This window comes from Leopardus geoffroyi, chromosome B2, assembly GCF_018350155.1.
Source record: "Leopardus geoffroyi isolate Oge1 chromosome B2, O.geoffroyi_Oge1_pat1.0, whole genome shotgun sequence".
NCBI classification, from domain to species: domain Eukaryota; kingdom Metazoa; phylum Chordata; class Mammalia; order Carnivora; family Felidae; genus Leopardus; species Leopardus geoffroyi.
The window spans coordinates 78,902,622-78,913,941 of NC_059332.1; the positions used below are offsets into that span (position 1 = coordinate 78,902,622).

Sequence of the window (11,320 nt, forward strand, 5' to 3'; positions counted from 1 at the left end):
GCACACAATCTTAGGGACTCATGGCTGAATAAAGTCGTTGGAATCAAATTTCACCTCTGTTGTTGGGCTTTGGGATGTTTGAGTATACATAGTCTAGAAGGTGAGCTTTTTGGGCATTTTAAAAAATATTTAAACAGCTATAGGTAGATTATAAAAGATACCCAAGAATGGGGATTTCAAAATCTTCCAAGAGAACATTTTCCTGGGTTTATTGGCTATTTCAGTTAGGATATTTTTCTTATATTGAGTTGACCCATGTGATATAGGCAATATGTGAACAATTTGTTTGATAAAATGGCAATGTCCCAGGATTCAATCTAATACTTTATTCTACAGGGTCTTCTGTGGAGGGGCCTCACCTCAATGGCCATTTAATAATCAGTCAGCCGTCACTGTGTGCCCACAAAGTGCTCTGTACAGTACCAAGGTAACTCAACAAAGACACACAAGTTGAGTACCTGCTCTGTGCCACGAGCACTGTAGCAAACATTCTGAGCAACCAGATGAGTTCTGTCCTCGCAGAGCTTGTGCTTTCATGAGAGAAGCTCACATGAATCACTCACTGCAAGGAGACTCGGGCAGTGTTATGTTCTCTAGAGTTGAGGAGCTGTGGGAAAAGAAAGAGGAGGGATTCCATCCTGACTAGGGGACTCCAGGAACATACTTCCATCAAAGAGGTGGTAACTGAAGTGGACTTGGAGCATGCGTAAGATTGTTCTTACAATTTCTGTCAGATGTCTGCAGTAATTGTTATTATCACTGAGTGGTAAAGTCCATGAGGGCAGTGGTCTATCTGTAACCACATGGAGCCTGAAAAGAGTGGAGGCTCCATTCCACCTTCCCAAGTCAGTGTGGTATGGTGGGTGAGAACATTTACCCTGGGGCCAGACTGCCACTTAGTACTGTGTGAGCATGAGCAATTTATGCAACTCTTCTGTGCTTCAGTGTCCTCATCTGGAAAATGTGGGTACATAATAGCACCTATCTATCTATGTTCTCCTCTGGAATCAGACATTACCGAGCATTTCCCCAAGTCTGTGGGGGAGCCCAACAAAATTCTTTTCACGGACACACCAAGGAGCCCCAGAGGAAAAAACTGAGCACAATGAACTTAAGGAAGAGGGAGTCTGGCTGGCAGTTCTGGCTCCACTGAAGCCCCAGGGAATTCGGGGAGTCAAGGAAGAACATCTGTCCCATGGGATGTTTTCCTTTCACCCAGTTCTTTGCACTGATTCTTGCTTGCTCTCTCTCTCTCTTTCTGTGTGTGTGTGTGTGTGTGTGTGCGTGTATGTGTGTGTGAAAGTTTAGGTTTACAAGCCAATAAATGATATTCTGAAAGAGCTATTTTTACTGAAATCTCTCTAAAACTCCAGGGCTCTGGTGGAATTTCTTTCATAGCCCTCAAGCAGATTGTAACACAGGGCAGAGGTAGGGTAGGTGGAGGCTTTTGTGGATTTCCAGTTCCAGAGGTCACAGGGGAGTAGTGTCAACTCCAGGGCCCCAGGGCTTCCAGCGGGTGGCAGAGATGCCTGGCAGATTCTCACCCAGATGAAGCAGCAGCCTTATCTAATACCACATGGAATTGCTCCTATTTGAGCACATTTGAGGCAGCCCCTGGGAATGCCAGAAATTCTGGGTGGCTGGGAGCTCTTTGTAGAAGAATCCTGCAATAGCAGGCAGGGTGAAATTCAGCAAACAAAACAAAACAAAACAAAACAACAGAAAAAAGGTTATGGCCCAGTGCTACCCAATTTGTATCTTTTAGGCTCCTCTGGTCTGGGGCACGTTAGTTACATGTGAGTTCTGTTTGCAATTCATCAATTTCCTTAGTGACTGAAGGTCAGAAAAGTTTAAAAAGTTCTCCCCCTGCCTGAGAAAGTAATAGATCTTATTGTCGATAGTAGAAAAAAAAAAAAAAAAGATACAAAATTAGGTTAAAATTACCATTAGCTTATCACGCAGTGATATATTTTTAATTAAAAAAATTTTTTTTTAAAAATTTATTGTTGAGAGACAGAGACAGAGCACGAGCAGAGGAGGGGCAGGGTGGGGGGGGGGGGCAAAGAGAGAGGGAGACCCAGAATCTGAAGCGGGCTCTAGGCTCTGAGCTGTCAGCACAGAGCCTGAGGCGGGGGCCCAGCCCACTAATCAGGAGATCATGACCTGAGTTGAAGTCGGAAGCTCAACCCACTGAGCCACCCAGGCGCCCTGGGTATATTTTTAATTTGTAAAAACATAGGTTGATGTAGTTCCATTTAGCTTTTATATTAACAGAGGGCATGTATATTTGTAATTGGGTAAATTTATCTAAATAGCTATATATAGCTCTAAAATTTTTAGCAATTTTAATCCTCCCCTTCACTTAACATTGTATGTTGAATATTTTCCTACATTATTACATGCAAATATTCTGCAAAATGAAATAGTACTCAGTGACTTAAAAAGAGAACAATCCTTTCTCCATTCAGCCTTATTTGCTTTGCCCTGTCTCAAGAGGAACCATTTTCTGTTATTATATAGCAGCTTCTTGTGATACATATCTCCGTATTTATTTATTTTTTAAAAAAGGTTTATTTATTTTGAGAGGGGGAGCACGAGTGTGCAAGCAGGGGAGGCACAGAGAAAGAGGGAGAAGGAGCATCTCAAGCAGGGTCCATGCTGTCGGCAGAGCCATCGCAGGGGCTTGATCTTATGAACGATGAGATCCTGACCTGAGCCGAAATCGAGTCGGGCTTAACCCTCCGAGCCACTCAGGCACCCCGCTTATCTCCATATTTAAAACTAATATTATATTTACCTGGAAGGGGAGATACGATGATCTTGAAGGTGGTTTTCCCAGGGCGAGGCTTACCCGTTGCACTCCAAATGTGCTGACCCCTGCAATTTCCTGCGCAATCGGTGGCAGTGGGGCGCTGGTTCACGCTTTCCCCTATCTTCTCAAGTTTGAGAACTGACTTGACCTCTTCGGGCCTCCATAGTTGCTCTCTCTGCTTTTTGCCCCCAGGCTTAGTGGCAAGACAGCCTCCTTGTGTGGGGGGTTCTCACAGGAAGAATTCACTAAGTGGTGAGAGAGAGTTATATTGAGAAGTTCAGTGTGAGTTCTTAAGCAACTCGAGTTTCTTTTTGCCTGACCTGTCAGCTGAAGAAGACCGTAAGTTTGAACTTTTTTTTGCTGTTTTTGTATTTGCGCCTCCGCTTTTTTTCCATCCATATGAAATCGTGGGGAGTACTCAGAGCGAAGAAAGGTGTCCAGGCTGGGAATGAGGGGGTGGGGGTGGGGGTGAAAATAAGTTAGAGCAGCAGGTGGATTTGAGGTCAAAGCTCAGGAAGGATGAGGTAGAATTCACACCAGTGGGGCAGATCATGAATTGGGAACCAGAGACCCAAGTTGGCCAGGTGACAGAGGTTGGTAGGAAGAAGTCTGAGACAAAATTAAAAAAAAACAATGAAAAATAAAAAGTTCCTGGGGCACCTGGGTGTCCCAGTCGGTTCGGCGTCCTACTTTGGCTCAGGTTATGATCTCCACAGCATGTGAGTTCGAGCCCCTCCTTGGGTTCTGTGCTGTCAGCTCAGAGCCTGGAGCCTGCTTCGGATTCTCTCTCTCTCTGTGTCTCTCTCTTTCCCCCTCCCCCGCTTATGCTCTGTCTTTGTCTCTCAAAAATAAATAAACATTAACAAAATTAAAAAAAATTCCTAAGATTAATATCCTATTTTCTTCATTTACCAAGTTTATACTGATAGTGAGGCCTTTTGCTTTCTCTTACCCTCTCTTTCTTGAATCTTCCTGATGTAATTATATTTTAATTTTTAGTTAAACACATAGTGTTTTCATGATAATTATGAGAATATTGTTCACTACCGTTGTAAGTAATACGCTATGATTATGTTTTCTTTCTTGTGTATTTTCTGTTTTTTTTTTCTTGGAGTTAATAATTGTCATTTTCATTTGCTTAAGTTTCTTTGAAACACGGTAAGTCTTCCCACCTTCCAGGAGCTCTGTAAAATGGCTGTCTATGCAATTTTCCACATGGTCAAAACTGTCATGTCACTTACCAGTTCCATTTCATTCTGTAAAATTCTTTCTGTGCATCTCTGGCCTCCTACTCTGTTCTGGACTGGTTCTTCCTAGGCTAAGAGCTTCTAGATTTTTTTTTTTAATGACAGACTATTATCAATTTTCAGCACATACTTTTATATTTGTATTGTTGGTTTATAAAGTATATGTTTTCTGTAATATAGTAGTGTGTACATCATAAAATATGAGCAAAAATAAGAAATACAAAAGGCTAACATAAAAATAAATTTAATATCATCCTTTACATGCCCCCAACAATTGTCTCTCACTCACTGGGGTGTGAGACCTCTGCTCTAGGCTTACTCACAATGTCTTGGAACATTTTTTGCCATCAGTCTTGGAAATCTTTTTGGCTGTTTCTTGTGCTGGATCTTGTTTCTTGGGTTCCATGTTTCATCCTTCTAAGATCTTTCTCTCATTTGGATGGAGAGCAGCTTGTTGTTGCTTCCTAAGAAAAAGTGCAAGGGAAGTAAATTTCCTGAGTTTTTCTTGTCTAAAAGTGTCTTTCTATAAGAGAATGGAAATACAAGTGACAGGCTGGGGAAAAAAATATTTTCAAAACACTTATCTGATAAAAGACTTTTGTCCAAAATATACAAAGAACTCTCAAAACTCAATAATAGGACAGCAAATAACTCAGTTAAAACATGGGCAGAAGATCTGAACAGATACCTCACCAAGGAAAATATATAGATGTCAAATAAGCAATAAGCATATGGAAAGCTGTTCAAATCATATGTCAACAGGGAATTGCAAATTAAAACAATAATGAGATACCACTACACGCCTATTGGAAAATGGCCAGAATCCAAAATACTGATAACACCACATGCTGTGGAGCAGTCCCTTATTCATTGCTGAAGGGAATGAAAAATGGTACAGCCACTTTGGAAAACAATTTGGCAGTTTCTCACAAAGTGAAACGCAGTATACAATCCAGCAATCATGACCACTGGTATTTACTCAAATGAATTGAAGATTCGTGTCCACACAAAAACCTGCATACGAATATTTATAGCAGCTTTATTCGTACTTGCTAAAACTTGGAAGCAACAAAGATGTACTTTCATAGGTGAATGGATAAACAAACTGTAGAACATCCATACAATGAAATATTATTTAGCAATTAAGACAAGAGCTATCCAGTCATGCAAAGGCATGGAGGAAGCTTGGATGTATACTGCTGAGTGAAAAGAGCTAGTGTGAAAAGGCTGCGCACTGCATGATTCCAATGATAGGAGATTCTAGAAAGGCAGAATTTTAGAGATATTTTACTAAAACATCAGTGGCTGACAGGTTTAGGAGGGAGGGACAAAGGGATGAGTAAGTGGGCACAGGGGATTTTTAGGGCAGTGAAACAACTCTATATGATACTGGAGTGGTGGATACATAACATTATACATTTGTCAAAACCCATAGAAGTGTACAACACAAAGAGTGAACCTTAATTAATGGAAACTATAGGCTTTACTTAATGTTTCCGTATTCATGCATCAGTTACAACAGATGTACCACATGTACCATAAAATGCTAGTAATAGAGGAAACTTTGTGTGGTTGGAGGCTGGTAGGGAAAAGTGGGGGAAAGGAACATGTGGGAACTCTGTAATTTCTGTTCATTTTTTCCTGTAAAACTAAAGTTTCTCTAAGAAGTAAAGTCCTTTCGGGGTGCCTGGGTGGCTCAGTCGGTGAAGTGTCCAACTCTTGATTTCGGCTCAGGTCATGATCTCATGGTTCGTGGGTCCCAACCCCACATCGGACTCTGCGCTGACAGTGCGGAGCCTGCTTGGGATTCTCTGTCTTCTGTCTCCCGCTCTCTCTCCCCCTCACCTGCTCTCTCTCACTCTATCAAAAATAAACATTAAAAAAAAAGTAATTCTGCTCATTAAAAAAGTCTTTACCCTCACAGTTGGCAAGTAGTTTGATTAGAGAATTCTAGACTAAAAACAATTGCATTCAGAATTTTTTTGAGACATTGTTCCACTGCCTTCTAAATTCGGCATTGCTGTTGGAAATCTCCTGTCATTTTATGTTATGATCCATAGTGTAATCCGTTCTTCCCCTCATCCCATCCCCCAGAGCTTTTCAAGATCTTCTCTATTGTTAGGGTTTTGAAATTTCATAATGATGCAGGTCTTTTTAAATTTCATTGGCTTGTTAATCTGCAGATCCACGTCCGGTAGTTTTAAGAATTTATAATTTCTTTGGCGATTTCCTTTCTATTGTTTTCTCTCTTTTCTCCTGTTAATCTGGATTTCTGGAATAATTGTCTGTCCAGTTCTCTAAATCTCTGATTTTGTTGTTGTTGTTGAGCTCCCTGTTCTCTCCTAGAACTTATTTTCCAACCCTCCAGTTGGATTTGTCATTTTTGCGATAATTTTCTCTTCACTGAAGCTATTAATTATAGTATCTTTGAAATTTTCTTCTGTTTCCTGCATTGTCTCATTTTGGTTCTTGTGTTGGAGGCTTTCCTCAAATGGCTGATAATCATTGTCCATTTATAGCTAAGAATAGGACACTAAAAAGCTGATTGGAAGATCTGTGTGCATGTGCAGGCCTAATTGACTGGTAGATGGTGCTGTGGGCTCAGAGCTTTTTAACCGACCTCCCGGTGACAATAGACAATAGTATGTATTGTCTTTTCAGGTTCATTTCCTCCAGAGAAGGACACTACCATCTTCTGCTGGGGGTATGAGACTGTCTGCATGTGTTTTTAGTTGGCAGTGGAGAAGGCTGGAGTTCTAGCATCCGGACTGCGGATTTTTCCTTGATTCCTGTTTTCAGCTTAGTACTGCATCTTTACCCTCCTCTCTGCGTGGTTCTTCCTGCTTGGAGACTTTCTGAAGTTCTGCAGATACTGTAGGGTAAAGATGCTCACATTTTCTCCTCTTTGGCCAGTGGGAGCCTCTTCAGGTATACTCCTGAGTCTTTTGGAGAGTCCAGTAGATTTTGATAATGTTGTTACTGTCTGTCATGACCAGGTGTTCTAGAGTCAGCTTCTGTCTTCCTTGTCCCAGAGTTGGAATCAAACATTTCTTTAGGGATCCCTAGTTCCTTTCAGTCCAAAATGGTATTTGGAGACAAATTCTTGGTACTAGCATACTCACTGACACTGAAATAATCATTGTGGTGGGACTTTTCAATTGGCAGAGCTTGGAAATACTTATTTTTTTAGGATAAAATTAGGAACTCGTAATGGTATTTCCAATTCAAAATGAGGACGAGGCTTTTACTAAATATATCTAATCTTACATCTGTACTTTCTTTTTTAAAAATATTTATTTATTTTGAGAGAGATCAAGAAAGCATGCACAGGGGAGGGGCAGAGTGAGAGGGAGAGAGAGAATTCCAAGTAGGCTCTGTACTGTCAACGTGGGGCCTGACCCAGGGCTCAAACCCACGAACCCTGAGATCATGACCTGAGCAGAAACCAAGAGCTGGATGCTCAACCAACTGAGCCATCCAGGCACCGCTATACTTTCTTCCTTATACACTGAGAATCATGGCTCTCACTGTCATTGGAATGATAGAATTAGAATATCATCTTATTGCACACTTGTTTTCCCCCATGGTACACACAGAACAATGTAAGAATATCAGTATCAGCATTACCACCAACAAAATGATTACTGAATTCAGTTCTTTTGTTTTTAGAGTATATTCCACTATGTATGAATAGTCACACTATTGTGCCTTAAAATCACTTGAATTGGTTTCTTTCTGTATGGTTTTGCCACCAACCAAATACACATTTAGGTTCATTTTTTTTTTAACTTCGAAAAGTGTTTTCTTGAAACCTAATTTTGTTTTTTAATTTGTAAGATATTTATGTGGTCCCAAAGTCAAATCTACAAAACCAGACATACTCAAAGAACTTTAGTCTTCATTCCTTTTCCCTCAACCCCAATCCCATTCTCTTTTATAGGGAACCATTGTTTTCATATTTTTGCCTTTCATTTAAAAACAATAACCATATATACATATATACATGTATATTGTGTGTGTGTTGGGGGGGAGGCTTTGCAGTCCATTTCACTGGTTCTTCTTGTGCTTTCCTTTGATGACTGCTGTGCTGTTTCTTCTTGCCACCTTTCTCTTCCCTTCTGCCCTTTACCTCATGGTTTGCCTCCTTACCCTCACCTCTCTCTAGCTCTTCATTCTTTCCTTAAATACTTTCAGTCTAATGGCTTCAAGTACTACCTGTTTATAGTGATTGGAGTGGGGGTGGTGGTCCACAAAACTGTTCCTCTAGACCTCTGTCTTTAACTTCCTGCTGTATCTGCATATGTTTTCATTTGTAGATTTCTCAAGTTCCACACTTCCCAAAGTGCACTTATCATCTCACCTCACCCTTTTGTAGCCTCTCATCTTTTTTCTATGGCTCTTCTATTAAGAGCACCTTCAACCATCCAAATGCCCAAGGTATGAATTGTTGATTTTGGCACCTCCATTATTCCCAATTCTCATATTCAGTTGATTTCCAGGGCCTACAGAGTCCCCTTCCAAGTGGTTTCTTTCAAATTCCTCTTCTCACCATTACCACCTCGCTTATGCTCTCATTATCTCTTTTCTCAACCTCATAGAAGTTTTTCAGTTGCTCTTCCTGCATCTAGACACTCTATGTTGCTTTGGTCCTCCATCAATATCAGAGTAAGTTTTCTGAAACTTAGGACATACCATTTTTCCAATTTGAGTCCTTTGATTGCTTCCTGTTGCCTAACTTTCAGTGATTTCTTTTCTGTAATCTGGTTCAAGTCAACCTTTTCACGTTCTCTTTCACATCTCTCCACATGTGCTTTGCTCCATAAGCCACTCTGAGGGCTATGCTTTTAGCCTGAACACATGGCTCACTTGAAAAATTTATTTGTTCTTGTTGTTCCTTCCTTTCTTGAAACATTCTTACTGTCTATGCATGATGCTAAAACTGTTTATTCTTTAAGGCACAGCTTAAATGTCATCTTCCTGGAAAAGTTAATTGTTCCCAGTTCAGAGTACACTGGACCCTTCTTCCTAAATGAATACAGCATTTACCACTTTGTTTTATATTGAGTTGAATAAAGAGCAGTTTCCCCATGCTAGAATTTAAGTTCCTTGAGGTCAAAGGGCTATTGATTATTTATTTATTTCTTTGCCTTCCACCTTGTACAGTGCCTATTCTTAATTATTATTTGTTGAATAAATGTATGCTTAATAGGTATTTCTTTTTAACATAACCTTAAGATTTGATTGTCTTCATAATATTACAAAATATGAAACTTAGAACTTGATCACTTGGCCTTCTTATCTCCTTCCAGTTCAAAATACTTGTATCTCTTCATAGCCAACATTCTCTTAGAGCTGCAGTTGGGCTCAACACATTGGAGCCTCACCACCACCTTCTCTGTAAGTTTTAGCCTTTTTCTGGAAAATCAGCTTAGTCTACCCACCATAGCTTCTTTGCTTCCTGTCATAATGCCACCTTCCCTGGTCGTAAAGAGAATCTTTGCTTCTCTTGTACCGAGTCACTTTGTGGGGTTGGGACTTGACACACTTCTTGCAGAAAGTCTGGCGGGTTTTAGAAATGTTCACCATGATTGTGAGAATGCTATCAGCATTGAAAGAAAAACTCAATAAATACTTCTTGAGTTGAATTGGATGTGAATCATTTTATGATGGGCGATCCAAATAAGTGCCACAAAGGGACTATCCATTTAGTGATTGATGCTTGTTTTATGGAATTTATTCTTGTGATAGTCATTTTATATCTTTTAGCCATCCTTAATTCTTTCCTTCCCCTTTTTCCAACATCCCTGTTGCTAAGTCTCTATCCACTGTATTTTTACAGTCATCCCTCTCTTCCTTCCCATTCCATTGACACTACAGCATCCAAGCCCTTACCATTCTAGGCTTGATAGTTTTTTTTTCCTCTAGACCTCTGTGCCTCTAACCCATTTTACCTCCAATAAGTAGATAGATACTCTTCTTATGCTTATTTGACTCTATTATTTCCCCATTCAAAAAAAAAATCATTGGTAGTGTCTTGATGTATAAAAGGAGAAATCCACATTTCTAAGCCTATTCAATGACCCCCTACTACCACATTAGTCTTATTACCAACCCTCTGACTCATCAGTGCAAACTTGTGGTTTCAATTACATCATCCTGCAAACACAGTTTTCATGTTTCCATCTATCTGTCTTTGTGTAAGTAATTTTCTCTCCTTGAAATGCCCTTCTCTTCTTGGTGCATCTAAATTATGTAGATTGTCAAGACTGGTATGGTTCCTTGCAGAAGCAGAACAGGATGGACCTATTATCCAATATTCAGTTCCCATCCAAAATTTGATTTGGATGTCAAGCCTGATGATGTTATGCATGTACCAAGAGGGAATGAAGGGTTTGTTACTCACATATAGGACTTTCTATGGAGAGCAAGGCAGGCTCCCAGAGTAGTCTGAAATGACTTGAAAGAGTAGGAAAAGGAGACTATGATTAGGGAGTGGGACTGGGATGAGGGCTCCCACATGGGCTGGGGCTCATGTGGTTTGAACTTACTACCAGCACCAAAGAAGGGGCAATCAGATTTTGTATCAGCCTGCAGAAGGGGTATAGGAGTGATGAGGCTTGAAAGCCGTCGGTAGTCAAACATCAAAGATGGAGTCAGACTCTTTATTACAAAGACCCAATCCAAATCCCACTGAGCTCCCTAATCCTTTGATATCACTCTTCTTATGAATTCCCAGAATTCAGCATCTGCTGCCTCATTCTGTTCTTTAACTTTCCCTGTATTGAACCCATGGAAATAAATTTAATGACTATAGAGTCATACCTACAAGGAATGAATGAAGGTTTTATAGGTCCTGGAGTTTATACAGTTTTGGATGGAGCCCACTTTATGAAAAAGACTACAAAATAGGTACGAGACCTTAGAAGGATTTGTGCTTGTTAGCAGCCCTGAAGCTTCAGCTTCATTAGCTTCGTGGTAAATCTGCCTCTGAATTCCTCTAAAACATTAAAAAATGGATTTAAAAAATTTTTACATGCAGTAAAGTTCACTTTTATTGGTTACAGTTCTTTAAGTGTGTACATATGCATAGATTCTTGTAACCACCATAACAGGGTATTCAGACCCTCCCCGAGCCATGCTTTTATATTTTGATTCTTCCCTAGACTCTAATGCCTTGCATTTGGTAAGAGTTTGTTGTTGATGATGATAGTGAGAAAATGACACTTTATTTTTCAACAGGAATAGATTCCTAGTGATGAAC

The 11,320-nt window shown here is 40.2% G+C and overlaps 2 pseudogenes; one reads left to right on the top strand and one right to left on the bottom strand.

The window, feature by feature from the left end:
• Positions 1–2,789: 2,789 nt before the first annotated feature.
• Positions 2,790–2,932, top strand: LOC123610084 (annotated as a pseudogene).
• A 6,344-nt stretch (positions 2,933–9,276) lies between these two features.
• On the bottom strand, positions 9,277–9,645 carry LOC123609764 (annotated as a pseudogene).
• Positions 9,646–11,320: the final 1,675 nt, after the last annotated feature.